This window comes from Coenobita brevimanus, chromosome 94 (assembly GCF_032717465.1).
Source record: "Coenobita brevimanus isolate Jiangsu-jjx chromosome 94, ASM3271746v2, whole genome shotgun sequence".
Classification (NCBI taxonomy): domain Eukaryota; kingdom Metazoa; phylum Arthropoda; class Malacostraca; order Decapoda; family Coenobitidae; genus Coenobita; species Coenobita brevimanus.
Genome location: NC_137047.1, coordinates 30,032,775 through 30,050,597, shown reverse-complemented (window position 1 = coordinate 30,050,597; position 17,823 = coordinate 30,032,775). Strand labels below are relative to the sequence as shown.

Sequence of the window (17,823 nt, the reverse complement as noted above, 5' to 3'; positions counted from 1 at the left end):
GTGAAGAGCGGTTTTCTGTTGGAAAATGTTGGATTCCCAAACTCTTTTGGCAATGGGTGATAGAAATAGTCTATTTGCCAGTATTTGTGTGCAATGCCGTTTGTGTTCTTATCCTGGAATTTCATATTCTTGCCAGGAATCCCGATGAAGTGATTAGATCCCCGCCTGAACTTCACAAACAGGATTGACTGGGTAGACCAGTCCTGCCTAGATTTAGGGTGGAAATTTGGTGTTACTTTATCATCGAAATATTGGATATAATGTTGGGATGTGTGATGAAGTGTTTTTAGAATGTGCTTTATCTGTTGCCGGTGATGGTAGTTGGTGTGTTGCTGAAAATCCTTCCGTATTTTGCCTTCCGGTGGGCAACAAGTGCCCTTTTTTTATGTTGAAGTGTTGCTTCCTCACCAGAATGAAGTGGGTGAATTTGGCACGCTATGAAATGTTATGTTAACATTTAATGGATAAACAAGAAATATTAAAGAGATAGGAGGACTATATTCATGAGCTTTATGATGATGAGTGAGGAGTCAAACCCGAGATTGACAGTGAAATGAGAGGACCAGTCATTTTAAAAGAGGAAATTCATAAAGCTATTGGAAATATGGGTAAGAATAAATCAGAAGGAGAGGATGGAGTGGTGGTTGAGATGATGGAGGCAGCCGGAGAATTTGGATTAGAAAAAATAACCACTTTGGCAAACAGAATATATGATGCTGGATACATCCCAGAAGCAATGAGAGAAAGTGTCTTTGTGGCCACAGCAAAGAAAAATGGTGCACTGGAATGTGATAAGCATAGAACAATAAGTGTAATGAGTCACATGGGGAAAGTATTGTTAAGAGTGATAGGGGAAAGAATAAGACGAAACATAAATAGCTATGTGGCAAAGGAGCAGTATGGATTTCGAAGGAGCAAAGGCACTAGAAATGCTATTTTTGCAATGGGAATGATGATAGAAAGATCTCTGGAAGTACAGAAGGATTTATACTTGTGTTTTGTGGATTTTGAAAAAGCCTTTGACACAGTGACGCATGAAGAGATGGTGAGAATGTTGCGAATGGTTGAGGTAGATAATAAGCATATAAGAATCACTATAAACCTGTACTGGAATAAAAAAGCTGCTGTTAGAGTCGGAGAGAAGACGGTGGGTGACTATAAAATGAGGAGTAAGACAGGGATGTGTTCTGTCGCCAGACTTGTTTTCTTTATACGGACAAGTTGTATTGGACGAACTAAAGGAATTGGAAGGGGTCAAGGTTGGTGGTAAGAACAGTAATAATCTGAGGTATGCTGATGACACGGTACTGGTAGCGGATTCGGAAGAGAAACTGCAAGAACTGGTGGATAGTGGAAGCATGTCAACAGGAAGGGATGTAGATTAACATCAGGAAAACAAAGGCAATGGTACTAACAAAACGGAGAGAAGCGATAAATATCCAACTTAATATCCACGAAAGCTATATAGAGCAGGTGAGAAGTTTCGATTACTTGGGTGCTGTTATATCAGATGACTGAGGAAGTGAGAAGGAAATTGTAAGAAGAATTGGTATTGCTAAAGCTTTCGGACGAATGAGAAAAATTTTAACTAACATAACTATGGATATGAGGACACGAATAAGAGTGTTGAAATGTTTTGTCTGGTCAACGCTATTATACGGGTGCGAAACGTGGACAGTAAAGAAGATAATGAGAGATTACAAGCAGCTGAGGTATAGTTTTTGAGAAGAATGATACGAATATCATGGATAGAAAAAGTAACAAATGAAGAAGTTCTGAGAAGGGCTGGAGTGGAAAGAGGAATGATGAAGACTACAAGGAAAAGACAGATGGAATTTTTGGGACATAAGAGTAAAAGAACTTGAAAATGACTTTACTTGGAAGAACAGAGGAAAAAATAGCAAGAAGAAGACAACGATTAAGTATATGGAATGTATAAGAAACGAATTACAAGGAAGAATCAGCAATGTGGAGTTAATCAGGATAGCTGAGGATAGAGGAAGATGGCGCTCCATGGCCGCTAACGTCATATGACCGGCACTTCGGTAAAGGTATGTGGGTTGGATGTTAGTGTGGTCTTTTGTTCAATATAGTGTTTGTATTTTGGTGTTCTGGTCCGTATATCGTTGGCAGCAGGATGTGGCACGCCTGATAGTGTGCTACGAGATCAGAATGAGGCAGGCAAAAAAGCAGTTTTGGGAAGCTGTGGAGCAGATGGCCGGCATGGAAATGTGTGTTATTGAGAAGGAAACTGAGGGAGGCGCGGCTTTAAGGCAAGTAGAACCGGTAGTGGTAACAGGTAACCCATTCTTGACCGTTACCTTTGGCAAAAATGAGCACCTCTTTTATGAGCACTATCCCTGAGCGGTTGGTTTTGGTTTGAACTGATTTACTCCAGTTTTTTACAAGAAAAACTTTTCTTTTTATCGTATATCTAACTTTTGTATGATACGTTTTGTTCTTTTACTTTTGTTCTTCGACAAAGTATTGGGTTGTAAGGAATTGGAGACTGGGGAAGAGTCCCATCCCTGACTAAACCAAACTCAGATTGATGATAATTCCTTACGCGAACCCACAGGGGTGATGAATTGTGCAGTATTCTCGTAAGGCGGTACAATCCAGCCAAAGGCCTACCACTTTTATGTTTAGTTTGGGGGAAGTTTTCGGAACGGCCACTGAGAATAATAGGCTCATTGCTGAATTTATAATTCTAGTTTAGTTGGACCTATAAAATAAAAGGATAGCTTCGTTTTTTTCTTTCTTACGTGGGAATAGAATTCTACCTTAAAGGCTTAAACTCCTTGCCCCCTTGTCTGTTAAGTGGGACTTGATACCTGTTGTAATGTTAGGTGTTTTAAGGTCGGCTTCCCGTCCCTCTAATGCCTAGTGTGTAGCTGGGTTCTCTTTCTAGACCGGAGCTTATACAAATAAGAGAGAGGCAGGACAAAAAAACTCGAGGTAACAACCTTACATGTGTAATGCTACATTCTACAGTTGAACGGACAGATGTCACAAATACAGTTATGCTGATCAATTATAATTCTAAGGTTTAGATATCGGGTGTTAGTATCGTACAGGATACTGTTTAGGACAAGGTCGGGTAAGGTGAGTAGCACTTAGGGCAGTAAAGCTAAACACTACTACTGTATTTGGGAACGTCTAGGTTCTGTATACTGGTGGAGATTGTGGCACTATTTTCACTGCTGGCAGGCAGTGGAGTAGACTGTAGCACCAGTCGAGCAAGGCAGTACTCCCAAGCTGGATGGAAAGCTGATGATAGGGAGAGCTGGAGCTCCCGTTTCATCAGCCCTCGGGACTAGGTCCCGACCATCCCCCTTTGTTGAACTTTTTCAGTGTCTCAGTAGCACAGAGAGTAGGCCAGCATGCTCTCCAGTACAAGTTTCTCTAACTATCAACACCAAACTACATGCACAGTACACACCACACTTCCTTTTCAAAATTTAAAAAGAAAAAATGGCATCGAATAACACAGCCTCGGAGTCCGCAGGGGGGGGACCATAAATGTCCCCACCTTCTGCCCCTTTCTCGGTGACGACTCAAGATGCCTGGAACCACTGTCTGACTTATTCTTCATTTCTGCAACATTCGTGGCCTTTCCTCTAACTTTCGCTCTGTTAAGCACCACCTCTCCTTCTCTAAACCTCACCTTTTTCTGAGACTCAGCTGTCTGAGGCAACTGACAGCAGACCCTTTTCTGTATCCTCCTACTTTCTCTATACTCATTTCAAAGCCAAAGGTGGCTGTTGTGTATATATACACAACAACTTATCTTGCTCTCGTGTTCCTGAACTTGATTCTTCCGAATTCTCTACACTCTGGCTTCGGCTTTCCTGTCATTCTCTGACTAAATATACCTGTGCTGTTTACTTATCTCCTAATTCTATTGACTATCAAAAATTCTTTGACTATCTTACTTCTACGATGGAACACATTCTATCCATTTCTCCTTTCTCTGAAATCTCCATTCTAGGAGATTTCAATGTTCACCACCTCCTTTGGCTCTCCTCTCCTTTCGCTGATCCACCTGGTGAACAAGCCTACACCTTTTCTATCCTTAATGACCTAGAGAAGCTTGTACAGCACCCTACCCGTATCCCTGATCACCTTGGAGAGAGTTCCAACATACTTGACCTCTTCCTTACAACTAATCCTTCTGCTTGCACTGTTAATCTTTTCTCTCCGTTGGGCTCCTCCAATCACAATCACCTTAACCTTTCCTATCGCTCCAATACGGCCTGCGGACCCTCCAAAGAAACGTCGTCCGTGGCACTTTGGAGCTGCGGACTGGGAGGCCCTCAGGCAATACTTCTTTGATTTTCCCTGGAATGATTATTGCTTCCAAGGCCGGGAGCCATCTGGGTGTGCCTTCCGCATTACAGAGGTTATTCTTTCGGGCATGGAAGCATACATTCCTTTCTTATATCGTTTGACTAATGCACGAAAGCCTTGGTTTAATCACGCTTGTTCTAATGCTATCCGCAAAAAGGAGAGGGCCTATAAAAGGTACCGGAGCCAACCCACCCCTGAATCACATCTTTTATACATTTCTGCCCGGAATCGTGCTAAGTCTGTTCTTCGCTCTCCTAAAAATAATTTCATCTGTACTAAGTGCTCTCAACTCTCTAACTTGATTTCTTCCCGCTCTGTCTGGCACCTTGCCAAAAACCTTTCTAACAACTTTACCTCATCATCCTTCCCTCCTCTTTTCTACTCTGATGGCTCTGTAGCTATTTCTTCTACTGATAAAAACAGATCTCTTCGCTCAGACTTTCTCCTCCAATTCCACCTTAGACAATTCCGGTGCTGTTCCTCCATCACTTCCCGCCTCTGACTTCCTCATGGCTGACATTAAAATTTCTTCAGCTGATGTACTTTCTGCCATCACTGGCCTCAATACTAATAAGGCATATGGGCCTGATGGAGTCCCTCCTCTTGTTCTCAAGAACTGTGTTTCTGTGCTTACACCCTGCCTAGGCAAACTCTTTCGCCTTTGTCTGTCAACTTGTACCTTTCCTTCTTGCTGGAAGTTTGCTCTCATTCAGCCAGTCCCAAAGAAGGGTGACCACTCCCAACCCTCCGACTATCGTCCAATTGCTTTAACATCCTGTATCTCAAAAGTTTTCGAGTCTGTTCTTAATAGAAAAATTTTAAAGCATCTTTCCTATCACAACCTTCTTTCTGATCGTCAGTACGGATTCCGTCAGGGACGCTCCACTGGTGATCTTCTCACCTACCTTTCAGACTCCTGGTCATCCTCCTTTCGGGACTTTGGCAAAAGCTTTGCCATTGCACTTGACATCTCAAAGGCTTTCGATCGAGTCTGGCATAAATCTTTAATTTCCAAATTGCCCTCTTACGGTTTTTATCCCTCTATGTGTGCCTTCATCGCTAGCTTCCTTTCTGGTCGTTCTATAGCCGCTGTTGTAGACGGCAATCGTTCTTCTCCTAGATCTATCAACAGCAGTGTTCCTCAGGGCTCTGTCCTATCACCAACTCTCTTCCTTTTATTCATCAATGACCTTCTAAGCTGTACATCTAACCCTATCCACTAATACGCTGATGACTCCACCCTTCACCTTTCCATTCGATTCCCACAACGCCCATCTCAACAGTTACTTCAACAAACAAGGGATGAGGCTATCGCAAACCTAATGTCTAACTTGGCTCATATCTCTAACTGGGGTAAAAATAATCTTGTTGTTTTTAATGCATCAAAGACTCAGTTCTTACACCTATCAACCCATCAAAATCTTCCACAGGAGTACCCACTAATGTTTAGTAATATTCAGCTTAATCCTGTATCATCCTCGAACATGCTTGGGGTTTCAGTTACTCGGGACTTATCTTGGAAAGATCATATTACATCTCTTGTAAAATCTGCTTCCAAGAGATTGGGTGTGCTAAGCCGACTCCGTTCTTTCTTTACCCCTGCACAATTGTTGACTCTATACAGGGGTTTTATCCGCCCCTGTGTGGAGTACAACTCTCGTGTGGGGAGGCTCCCCACATACAGCTTTTCTCAATAGAGTGGAGTCAAAGGCTTTTCGTCTCATTAACTCTCCTCCTCTTACTGACTCCCTTCAACCTCCGTCACTTCGCCGCACTGTTGCATCTTTATCTCTTTTCTATCGCTACTTTAATGGTCACTGCTCCTCTGAACTGTCTGCATGCATTCCTCCACTTCTACGATGGGCGCGTAGCACCCGTCTAGCAGCAAACTCTCATCCCTTTTCTGTCCAACTCTCTAATGCAAGAGTTAACCGTTACTCCCAGTCCTTCATTTGTGCAACATGTCAACTCTGGAACTGTCTACTTCTGTCTGTATTTCCTGCTGCCTATGATCTCCAGTCTTTCAAACGCAGTTTGTCCAGGCATCTCGAAATGAATGGATCTTGAGTTTGGCTCTCTCTTGTATTTTGTTTTTCTCTTGGAGGGAACTCTTATTGTGGGCTCATGGTCTTTGGTTCCTTCTTCCTCACATTAAAAAAAAAATCTGCTTTCTTATAGTTAAATTTTGGAGGTAGAGGGTCCGAAACGATGTCGCGTGTATAAGAAAGACAGATGGGTAAACGATCACTTCCCAAGGAGTCGTCGTAAGGGTCCCATGAGAAATCTTGATGTATACCAGGGGAGGCCAAAGATAAGTCAATGGCCAAAAAGTTACCAGTATGATCATCTACACGAGTTGCTCTACCATCATTCAGAAGACAGAGGTTGGACTGTAGTATTAGGTTGGCTACTTGCTCCCCACGACCATCGATCCTCAAGCTACCCCATTGATAGTGATGGGCGTTAAAATCGCCCAACACTAACTTATTGTCAGGAATATGTTCAAATAGTGAATTTAAAGCATCGTTATCAATGGGGCCATGTGGTGGACAGTACAGAGAGCAAATAGACAGATACGTGTTATTACATTTTACTCTGCACGCGACAGCTTCCAGAGTAGAATTTAGAATCACTTCCGTTTGTGGGTGTGATTTGTGTGTGTATACGGCCACTCTATGACCTTCATATCTTCTATACGAGTGGTAGTGTCTGAACTGTGGAGGATCAGGGTGATCCTCCAGGCGCGTCTCCTGTAAGCAGATAACATCTGGCCTGTGTATAGAAAGCAAGATTGCTATATTGTGTAACTTATTCCCAATACCTCTACAATTCCACTGTAGTATAGTGAATGCGGCAGTTTAAGATTTACAAGGGGGGCCAGTGTGTTTAGTTTTTTTATGCCCCTCACAACTAGGCGAGTGGCTACCGGGGGACCTTTCCCGGTGCTTGCTGACGGAAACCTCCATATTTTTGTCAATAACAAGGCTTCCAGATTCCACCGAGGAAGAGCTATTCTTTCTCTCCCTCGCTGGACCAGGAGCAGGAAGGACACGAGGACGTGGCTTTGAAAGGGTAATGAAGTTATGCTTTAGTCTTGTCAGGTTTCGATTTAGGCCTGACTGACTGGGAAGCAGCAGCGGCCTGTGAGTATGATGAAGCTTTAGGGAGGTCAGTTAGAGAGTTGGATCGTACAGGAGGCTGAGAGGTGGAGGTGGAAGTAGAGTGAGTGACCTGATTAACAAGCACGAGATCAGTCTGCGTCTCCACAGTGCACATCACAGGGTGGGACATTACCGCTGAAGCATAGGACCTTTTCGGTGCGGGAGTTGCATGCAACTCCTTCACCTTTTTCCTTACTTCATAGAAAGAGATGCCCTCAGTCGCCTTCTCCGCACAGACCTCTTTCTCCTCCTTCCACTTGGGACAGTCCCTAGAGGAAGTGAAGTGAGCACCCTTGCAGTGAAAGCAGCTGACTGTCTCTGATGTGCAATGTTCAGCATCATGATCTTGCATTGCACACTTGCCACAGATTGATTGCGAAGCACGACAAAACTTTTCATGGTGTCCATATAACTGATATTGTAAACAACGAAGTGGGTTAGGGATGTATGTCCTTACGTTAACAATTTCATACCCTACTTTGATATGGGTTGGGAGAGTTGTTTTGCCGAAAGTCAGTATAACCTTGGCCGTTTTCGTCCTCCTGCCCTAGGAAAACCTTGTAATGAAACAGGCGTCAATTATATCTTCGTGTGCAAGTTCACGTATGATGTCTTCCTCTTCCACGACCATGAAGTCCCTGCAAGTGATGACACCCTTGCAGGAATTCATGGAGTGAGGGATCGTTGGTACGACATCATAACAATGGAATTTGCTCAACTTCATCAAATCCTTAACCTGGGACGAGTTTGCAGCCTTTACTAGAAGGTCTCCGCTAGCAAGTTTTTTCACCTGCTCTACCTCTCCTGCACATCCATCAATCACCTTCTTGATAATGAAGGGATTAAGGCTGTACAGGGGAGTAGAACCAACCGCGTGCAGCAAAACGAAATTGGCATTTTTTACATCTATGTTTAGCGGAGGGCGTGTCTGGGGCCGTTCATGTTGCTTCACGCCCCAGAGCGATCAGTGGGGGGGACCCTCCGTGGGCGAGTAAGCAAAGGTAATCTTAGTAAATAGATATAGACACTTACTATATCTCTATCAAGGGTAGGGAGGAATATGAGAGCTAGCTAACCTAACTTTTATTCGTCCTATGTACAAAACTAATGCCGGTGAGGCAGCCCTGAAAACTAGAGAAGAGCCAGAAAAACACGTCCAAACTCCCCACGACTATGCATCAAAGTCCCGAATAGAGGTATATTTAGCACTCTTAAAAGTACATCACTGCACAGTTGAAGTTCTTTCTGCAAGAATATTATCAGAAGCATACTGTCCAGTTTAGCTGATCTGTGATAGTAATGATATAACAGCTGGGAATGTTCACACTGTTCATTAGATGTTATCATGTTTCATGTTTTCAGACAATTTAACACTGCACAATATGCGTCTTTTACCACAATTTGGGTTCCTTTCTCATTATTTCTATTTTCCAGCCATGCCACATTGAGTACACCGCTTCCCGTCCGATCAGCGAAGTTAAGCAACGTTGGGTCTGGTTAGTACTTGGGTGGGTGACCGCCTGGGAACACCAGATGCTGTTGGCATCCCTACGTGTCAAGTGGGGTTGGTGGAGGATTAGTGCCCCTCCCTGTAAAACAATAAACTCTAAGCCATTGGCCACCCCGTCTGGGATACATGGCGTCTGGCAATGAATGAATGAATTATATCATTTAGTTACCACTTATGTCACTTATTTTCCGTTTACCTTGTGTCCCTTAGTTTCCATCATCTGGTACAAACTCCATGCCTTTTCAGGAGGTTACAAGCTCTTTTCATTTCAACTATTCACATCAAGTGACACTAGGCACGGCCAGTTTCAACGTCCCTTGGTGGCAGTAGTTGCCGTAGCCACTCTGATTTCGTGTATGTGCCTCTCCATTCGTCTGACACAGCAGTGAAGTGCTCAAAGAGTAATAAGAAGTACGACAAAAGAAACAACCACGAGAGGAAACAAACACCAGATGTATCCAGGAACGACCGAAAGACAATGAAAACTGGTTCATGATATAATCTGACTGAGAAAATCCAACATACCTAAATGTTCGGATGTGATGGATAGATTGTCAGGAGGGAGGTGGAAGGTCACATTGATAGGTTGGAAAATTTCATAATTATGAGGGCTACTGTCAGTGCTTAGTGCTGACTTAAGGTAGGTAACCACAGATTCCTATTTAACGGCACAATAGTCAGGAGCTTTGTACAACCCATTTGCAAGCACTGAACGAACAGGAGTTCCAGGACAAATGATACTGACAGAGAGTGGAGTACTGAAAAAGAAGTACTGGACATGATCAAGACAAGCGTGGTGCACTGGGCATTTGGGGGCCGGAACGAAGGAACAGACAGACTGTAGGAGTTGTGAACCAGTGCGGATTCGCAAGGAGCAGAGCTATTGGGGAAAATGGCCAGAGGATAGGCGGCACAATGACGGGAAATAGGTGCGAGAGAAACACACTGGCTGAGATCGCTAGGGGACGCAAAAGTAATGGAGGCATGATCATGAGGTAGAAGGAAATATTCAGAGGAAACGGCGACATGCAACACGGAATTATTAAAAAAGAAAGGGAAAGGGGTGATGTGGAAGAGATCGAAAGTGATAGCAGAACGAAGAGGGATGTGAACAACAGTGGCTTTAGTGAGGAATGGAGTTTCGAGTACTGGGTAGTAGAACTCAAACGAGGAGAGTGAGACTACCATACTGGAGGTAAGTCAAAGTTAGAGTGAGCCCATTCCAATACCGTACGAAGATCAGAGATAGGAACTAGGTCTAAACAGTTAACACGACCACCAACAGCATCGGTTAGGATACGAACGAGGGTTGTAACTTGGCAGAGAAGAGAGTCCAGAGAAACCTGTAGGTTGTCCAGGTATAGCTTGATATATAGCAACTCTGAAGTTTGGTTCTGTAAAATGTCCGAGAAGTGTTAGTGTCTCTGCTACATCATTTAGATGTGTAGTGATCCTCTGTAACATAGTGTGTTGAACCTGGATAACCCTGTTTTGAGATTCAAGTGCATCAGCCAATTCAGCAGGGTTTGTTTTGAATTCAGAGAGGTCACGAGTCGTCGCCACACCAAATAGGCCACCTAGAATTTCTCCCCCGAGATCAAAGAGACCTCGCTTCACATGTGAACGACCTACAGGTGTCTGGTTAGGAAAGGTGTAATTTAGGTGGGAAAATCTTTAAACTACATACTCAAGTTTTCAATGAATAAGTAAATAAAGAGGGTACCAGAATACATCACGGTTTTCTTGGTTGTTTCTCCACGATGGTCAAGAGAAGGGCCTGTACTTCCTCCAGCTGACGTGCGAAGTGGGGCAGGGCGATGGCTACGTTGGCCAGCGGCTCAAGGTCGTAGTGCAAGGAGACTACATCCATTATCACCATTACCTCGCCTCCAGCACCGACCAAGGCCTCGGGTCTCACGGTGCCATAGTCCTCACCCAACCCGGACCCCCGGAGGGTCAGCACTGTCAGCAGGTAGACCCACAACATCTTTACCTATAAATATGTCTGAGTGTAAGATCATTGTGAAGAGGTGACATCTATTATTTTTTTATGCGAGAGACTTGTGTGCAGAGCGCAATTTGGAGCGATATTCATTGACTGGAGAGGGAAAAAGAGTTGTTAGTAGGGACGTCAGAAGAAGGAGTAGGAGGGGAAGGTGGAGTTTCTCGAAGTGACTCTTCCAACACCAGACCTCTCGGGGCAGGCTTAAGATCGTCCGCATGTAGGCTACCCACTTGGTATCTTTAGTGGATAGTTCCTGCAACTCAAATTTGTTACCCTTTCGAGTTATCACGTGGTGTGGGCGTGTGAATTTATCATCTAACTTAAAAGTACATGTAAATGAACGAGGAATACTGTATCTCCGACATTGATGTTGGCAGGTGATGCGGATTAATGTTGGCGTTGTACCATATCTTCCTGAGATAAGGCCAGATTTGCTTTTATGTACTGATGTATTTTATGGAAGTTTGACATTTTTACTTTCACATAATCATCCAAATTCTAGAGGCTTTGATGAAAGCATGGAATGAGGCAGGTCTTTATCAAACCCATATAAGATAAAGAATGGAGACTTGCCAATGGATGGATTTATGGAACTTTTGACAGAAGCTGCAACTTGGGGCACCCATTCATCCCAACATACATTCTGAGAACCCTGGTGCCTCAAACTCTGCAAAACTTTCCTATTCTGCCTTTCGACAAGGCCATTTGAAGCTGGATGCTTGGGGATGACATTACACCTGTTGATGCAATACAGTTTGCAAATTTCAATCAGGAGACTATTTTTGAACTCTGTACCATTATCGGTAATAATTGTACACGGAGTCGTATATGAGCAAATGATATTAAACTCTGTACCATTATCGGTAATAATTGTAGACGGGGTTGTATATGAGCAAATTACATGGTCTATAAAGGCACGTGCAACATTCTTAGCGGTCTTGTACAGCCACGAGGACGCAATAGTGTGAGAAGTGATCGACTGCTACAAACAAATACTCCGCACCGGATTCCGTAAGAGGCAATTGAAGGAGGTCGACAGAAACAGTTTCCCATGGGCGTGAGGGGATTGGATATTGCAAGAGTTGGGCAGGTAATCCGGTTGATCCATTGTGGCGGTTACAGGAAATACAAGAGTCCCAGTGAATGTTGATGTCCTTCCGCATGGTAGGCCAAGAGTATGAAAGGCGTGCTTGTCTCAAACATCGATCATTACCCGGATGAGATGCATGAGGAGTGTCGTGAACTATGTGAAGTACCGCAGGTATTAGATCAGTAGGGACAACAAGTTAGTGGACTTCCCTATTAGCTATGTCCTTTCCTGTATGTGATGTCTTCCTATATAAAGTACATTGTCTAGCATGAAAACGTCTATTGGAACTATTAGAGTAGGTAAGGCTGAAGAGTCGTCCGATTCTAGGAAATAAATTACCTTGGCCCACAAGGGGTAGGTTTGCTGGCAAGTACTGACAACATGAGACCAGAGAGGTCGCAGGTGTTTCAATGTGACGTGACCTGAAAGAGCATCTGCAACTACATTTGATTTACCAGGCACATATTGAAAGGTTGAATTAAAGTCTTGAATGATAACTGACCATCGAGCTAGTCGACCAGTAAGATTTCTTCCTTTGAACAAATCACAAAGTGGGAGATGATCGGTTTGGATATGCACTGGATAACCATATACGATATCTCTTAAATGTTTAAGGGACCAGATAACGGCTAGCGCTTCCCACTCAGTAACACTGTAATTGTGTTCGGCGGTGTTAAGGGCACGACTAGCATACGATGTTACAAGTTTCCCTTTTGCTTGACCGAGGTTCATCAGTACAGCATCAATTTCTGTTCAGAGGCATCTGTACACACAAAGAAAGCTTTCTTATAATCAGGGATTGGGGCATTTGCACGTGCCATCTTCCGTGTCTCAAAAGCTTGTGACCGATCTTTAGTCCATACAAAGGGTACGATTTTCTTTAGTAAATTAGTTTGGGGAGCGGCGATTTGTGCATACCCTTTAACAAATCGCCGATAGCAGCCACTCAAACCAAGAAAACTCCTCACATCATCAGTACTGTTAGGTTCTGGGAAGGTAGAGACTTTTTTAACTTTGTCATCTGTGGTAGCAATTCCTTCACCATTAACTACACGTCCAAGGAATTTAATTTTCTTCGTAAACAGTCACATTTACTGAGTTTAATCTTTAGACGTGCCATCTGAAGGCAATCAAAAACTTCTCTTAGTTTGGCGAAATGTTCAGGGATGGACTTGCTTACTACAATGATGTTATCTAGGTAGGCACAAAGATAATGACCCATCACACCACTGAATTCAGAATGAATAAGCCTCATGAACAATGACGGAGCAATTATAAGACCAAAAGGGAGTCTTTTAAATTGATAATATCCAGGAGGAGTACTAAATGCTGTTATTGGCCGAGATGACTCTTCTATTTCTACTTGCCAGTACCCACTAAGGAAGTCAAGGGAGGTGAAAGCTACATTTTGCTCGCCAAGTGATTAGAGTAGATATGTTAAAACTGGCAACGGCAATCGATCGGGTACAGTGACAAAATTGACCCTACGGTAGTCTACACCTAGTCTAAATTCATCCCCTTTCCTGGGTACTAAGAAGACTGGACTATTCCATGGATTGACAATGTTCAGTGATGTCCTTATCTAACAAATTCTGTATTATCTCATCTGCTTGTTGTCTCAAACTGTATGGTAGTCTATATGCCCGGGCATAAATTGGTTGAGTACCGGGAACTAATTCTCTATGATGCTTTACTAGATCTGTTCTTCCGATAGGTTCGCCGGGTGATGCCACAACATCTCTATAGGTCTGCAAAAAATGACTAATTACTCTTTATACTGAAGATAGTCACCTGAAAGTATATGTGAGGCAACGTCAAATGAAAGTGTAGTAGTGTCCTTAGAGTTTATGGCATACACACCAAGTGGCTTGTCATCATCATCATCTCTAGTGAATACAGAGAATGGTACATCCTGGCATACCTTTACGGCCGATAGGTAGACCAGGAAATTCCCTATCTTTGTACCACTTTTATGCTTTAATGGATCATTTGTGACATTCAGCAGGTACAGGTAACACAAATTATCCTCCGACACAGTACACAATGACGACTCATAAGTTAAGCCATTCACACAGGACGTCTTAGGTAAAGTTAGTGCACCCACACCTTCTTTCGCATATACAGCACGAACAGTGACTTAGGTGAATTTGTGCTGCAGCAAAACTTTTTTTTTTTTTTTTTTTTTTTATAACCGCTCGTCTAGTCTCCGCGTATTGTAGAATGTCCTTCAAACTATTTGAGGTAGTTAAAAGAGGAAGTGTCATGAGATGCTAGTAAATGTTCAGAGGAAGTGTCATGAGATGCTAGTCTATGCTCAGAGAAAGTGTCATGAGATGCTTGTGAATGCTCCTCTTTGCTCTCAGGTAGTGGTGAATGTAGATTAGGTTGAGTGATTGAGTTTACTTGGGAAAGGACAGGTCGTGGGTAATCCACGCCAGCTACGGAAAAAACCTGTACCTCAATACCACCACTAGCAGGTACCAGACCAATGGAATGTTTGGCCATGGTGTCAATGCTCATTAAAACATCTGCAGGATACTGGAGATTGTTTGTGACATGAAACTCTGCTGTGAAGGGGTTTAATAATTCATCAGGTTGTATCTCTGAGGCAGCTCTAACCTTCACATGAAATTCTGAGCCATCAACTCTGCATAGACGAATGCCAGGCGGCTCAAGGATCCAGACCTGTCTAATCGTTCCTCTAACGTTGTTTAGAGAGGATTCTGATATTAAATTTACCATTGATCCCGAGACAATGAAAAATGATGTTGGGATCCCTTCGCTCTTACCCAAAATAACTATGCCTAGACGAGTTAGAGGCCCAACTTAATTGGCTAAATGGAAGCAGAGGATCTTTCGTTGCTGTGGAATTTTTCCGATAGGTGCGCTCCTCTTCCCCCGACCGACGACGTGCGAGATAACGGCACTCTTCAGTGGTATGACTTGTTGTGTTCTTATGATACTTGCAAAAAGTACGACGCGGTCGCGACGGTATACGCTGTTGCCACTCCTGACTTTTCCGTCCTTGTTTGGGATTACAGCTCCGCTCATGGTGACCATAACCACCACAGTACCAGCACACGGTCGAGGACTGTTGGCCCCTATGCATAGTTGATTGGTCAGCCTGGTTGCCCCTGCGCACACCAGAGTGACTACAGTTAGTAGCAAGTGATCGACGTCGCGAGGGCGAGTGAGCATTGTTAGTGGCAACCCTGGTAGTCGGTCGCGAACGTGAAAATTCCCAGGAGGCGGAAAAGGTGTGCATGATCTTTGAAGTTCCATCTGTGTGAGTGGTTGAGGTGTAAGCACGCGCCTGACGAGTGACGCCTGAGCCTAGCCTTTCTTCAATCTCTTTTGACAAGTCCCAAAATTTGTCTCCTGGTTTAAAACCTATTTGTAATGCACAGTCCAACTGTTTAGGGGTCAACCAATTGATGTATCTCAAGCAGCCCATTAAATGACCAAACTCTGTTAATTTGATTACATCATTCCCGTCAGATCGAGTTACCCATGGTGTTTCTCGCATCATCTGCCTTATCTCAAAACTGGTGACGTTCGCTACCGCTCCTGCTTCATATAATGTGGCTTCTTTAACTGGTACAAACATGTCATTATCCATGTGTTTAAGGAGAGTGGAAAAAGCAATGAGTGAACCCGCCTTAGGAGGACAACCTAATTCTATTAACTCCGCGCACAGTTCATCAAATGGTACGCAACTATCAAAGTGACCGGCTCGTACCACAGCACCCATGTACGATTTGCCATGATGTAACCGGCTTATAAGATAAGAGATCTTCAGTGGTTCAGAAGTGATTCGTCTGTTCTCTATTTCCGTCTGGACTTCACGGAGGAAAGCAAAGATCGACGTAGAGGTATCCTCAGCAGTGAATTTTGGACGGTTTAAATCATCATGCAGGAAAATTAACTGTGGTGGTGGGGCTTGATTTGCCATCGCTACGAGAGAATGAGGTGGTAAGGTCGAGGGAGAAGTCACTGTAGAAAGTGGAGGGTGTGTGGGGGAAGTGGCAGCTGTAGTAGTAGTGGTGTGGGACAGTCGGGGGTGGCGTAGTTGTGACAGAAGGGAAGAAAGAGGCAGTGGTGTACCTGGCTGGAATTCTATTGAATCATTAGGGATAGGAGTTAGAGTATCTAGAGTTCAATTATCTGGACTATCTACATATGCTGCTGGATTAGTAGTAGTAGTAGTGGTAGATGTGGTAGGTGTAGTATTAGTAAGAGTTGGAATAGTCAGAGTAGTTAGTTGTCACGTAATATTTGCCACTACGGAGTAATGTTACATCGTCATCGCTCGCACACTCATCTTCAGTTTCATCAAAACTTGCCCGTCAAATAGGAAAGAGTTCGACTTAACGCAAATACCTCATTAACAAGAAAGGGATTTGAACATGAGGGGAGAGAGAATGAGAGAAAAAACTTAAAAATTTACAAATACAATTACAAAATTAATACGAATGATAAATAATGAGAATTATATGAAGGAATATGATGTATACACAAGAAGTGAATAAGTTATATACAATGAAATATATGTTAAAGAAAATGGAATCAAGTACAGTGAATAAAATGGGACAGGAGGGATGAATAATAAGAATGAAGAATGTAATGTAGTGAATGAAGTTAGATCAGCTTTTCTTAACCTGGGGTGCTAGAACCCCCAGGGGTGCTGAAATCAATTTTAGAGGGTGCTGGAAAATGCTGCATTAGTTTTTTTTTCTTATTGGTTTTGCTTAGTACTGGCATCTTGATTTATTTTATGAGAATGTATAAAATAAACTTTTAGGCAGTACTACACTTTAACCCTGCAGTAGTGTAGCAACTGTAGTCCCAGTAACCAGATGTAAAAGGGTGCTGGACTGAGACCTTATTGAGGTCGGAAAAGGTTAAGAAACGCTGAGTTAGGTTAATATGATGAATACTATCTGTAGAGAAAGCTACATGCAATCTACAGAAAGGTGGAAAGACGGTAAGTAGACAGAAAATATTTACAAATGCATCTGAATTCAGATCTTTACTGGACGGAGGTCATGAGTGAGGGTGGAGCCTCCACCCATTCAGAAGAATGGAGGCGTTGATTGGCGGGAACGGGCTGGTAGAGGTCGTGACGTGGCGGTGTGTGAATGGCATTGCCGGACCCACCCCTCAGAGCGGCTGAGTGGATTGGAGGAATATGACGATGAGAAACTGTGACGTCGAAAGCTGTGATTAGCCACGCTTTCTTCTTGATGGTGAATGACGCAGTGGGTTCTGGTTCGCTTTGGTACGGTTGTGACGTACCGGGTTGTGGTGAGGACTGGCCCACCATTTAGGTGGTGGTGTGGTTCAGGGTCAATTCACTGGGATGTGTTGGGGCTGGTTCAGTGTGGCTCGGTCTGGTGAGGCTGTGTGGGGTTGTTGAGGGCTGAATATTTTAGAACGAGGCAGGACAGTATGTTACCAAAACGGGGCCTCACCAAAAATGTTCAGGATACAGACAGCCACAGCTCAGTGTAAGAGAGCGAAACAGTAGGCTGGCGTCAGGCAGGAGGCAGGGCCTGGTGGTTGGGCAGATGGCCGGGCATGGCCAGGCGGAAGCAGTGTAAATAATATGCAGTGGAGACGTTAAAATGGAAGGTGAACCACTCTTTGCCACCAAAGTTCTACCAACACATGTCACTCCAAAGTCCGATGATAAATAACGGGCGTGTAT

General features: G+C 43.6%; 1 pseudogene; it reads left to right on the top strand.

Annotated features, from left to right (window-relative positions):
- Positions 1–8,937: 8,937 nt before the first annotated feature.
- Positions 8,938–9,056, top strand: LOC145413090 (5S ribosomal RNA; annotated as a pseudogene).
- The last annotated feature ends 8,767 nt before the right edge of the window (positions 9,057–17,823 follow it).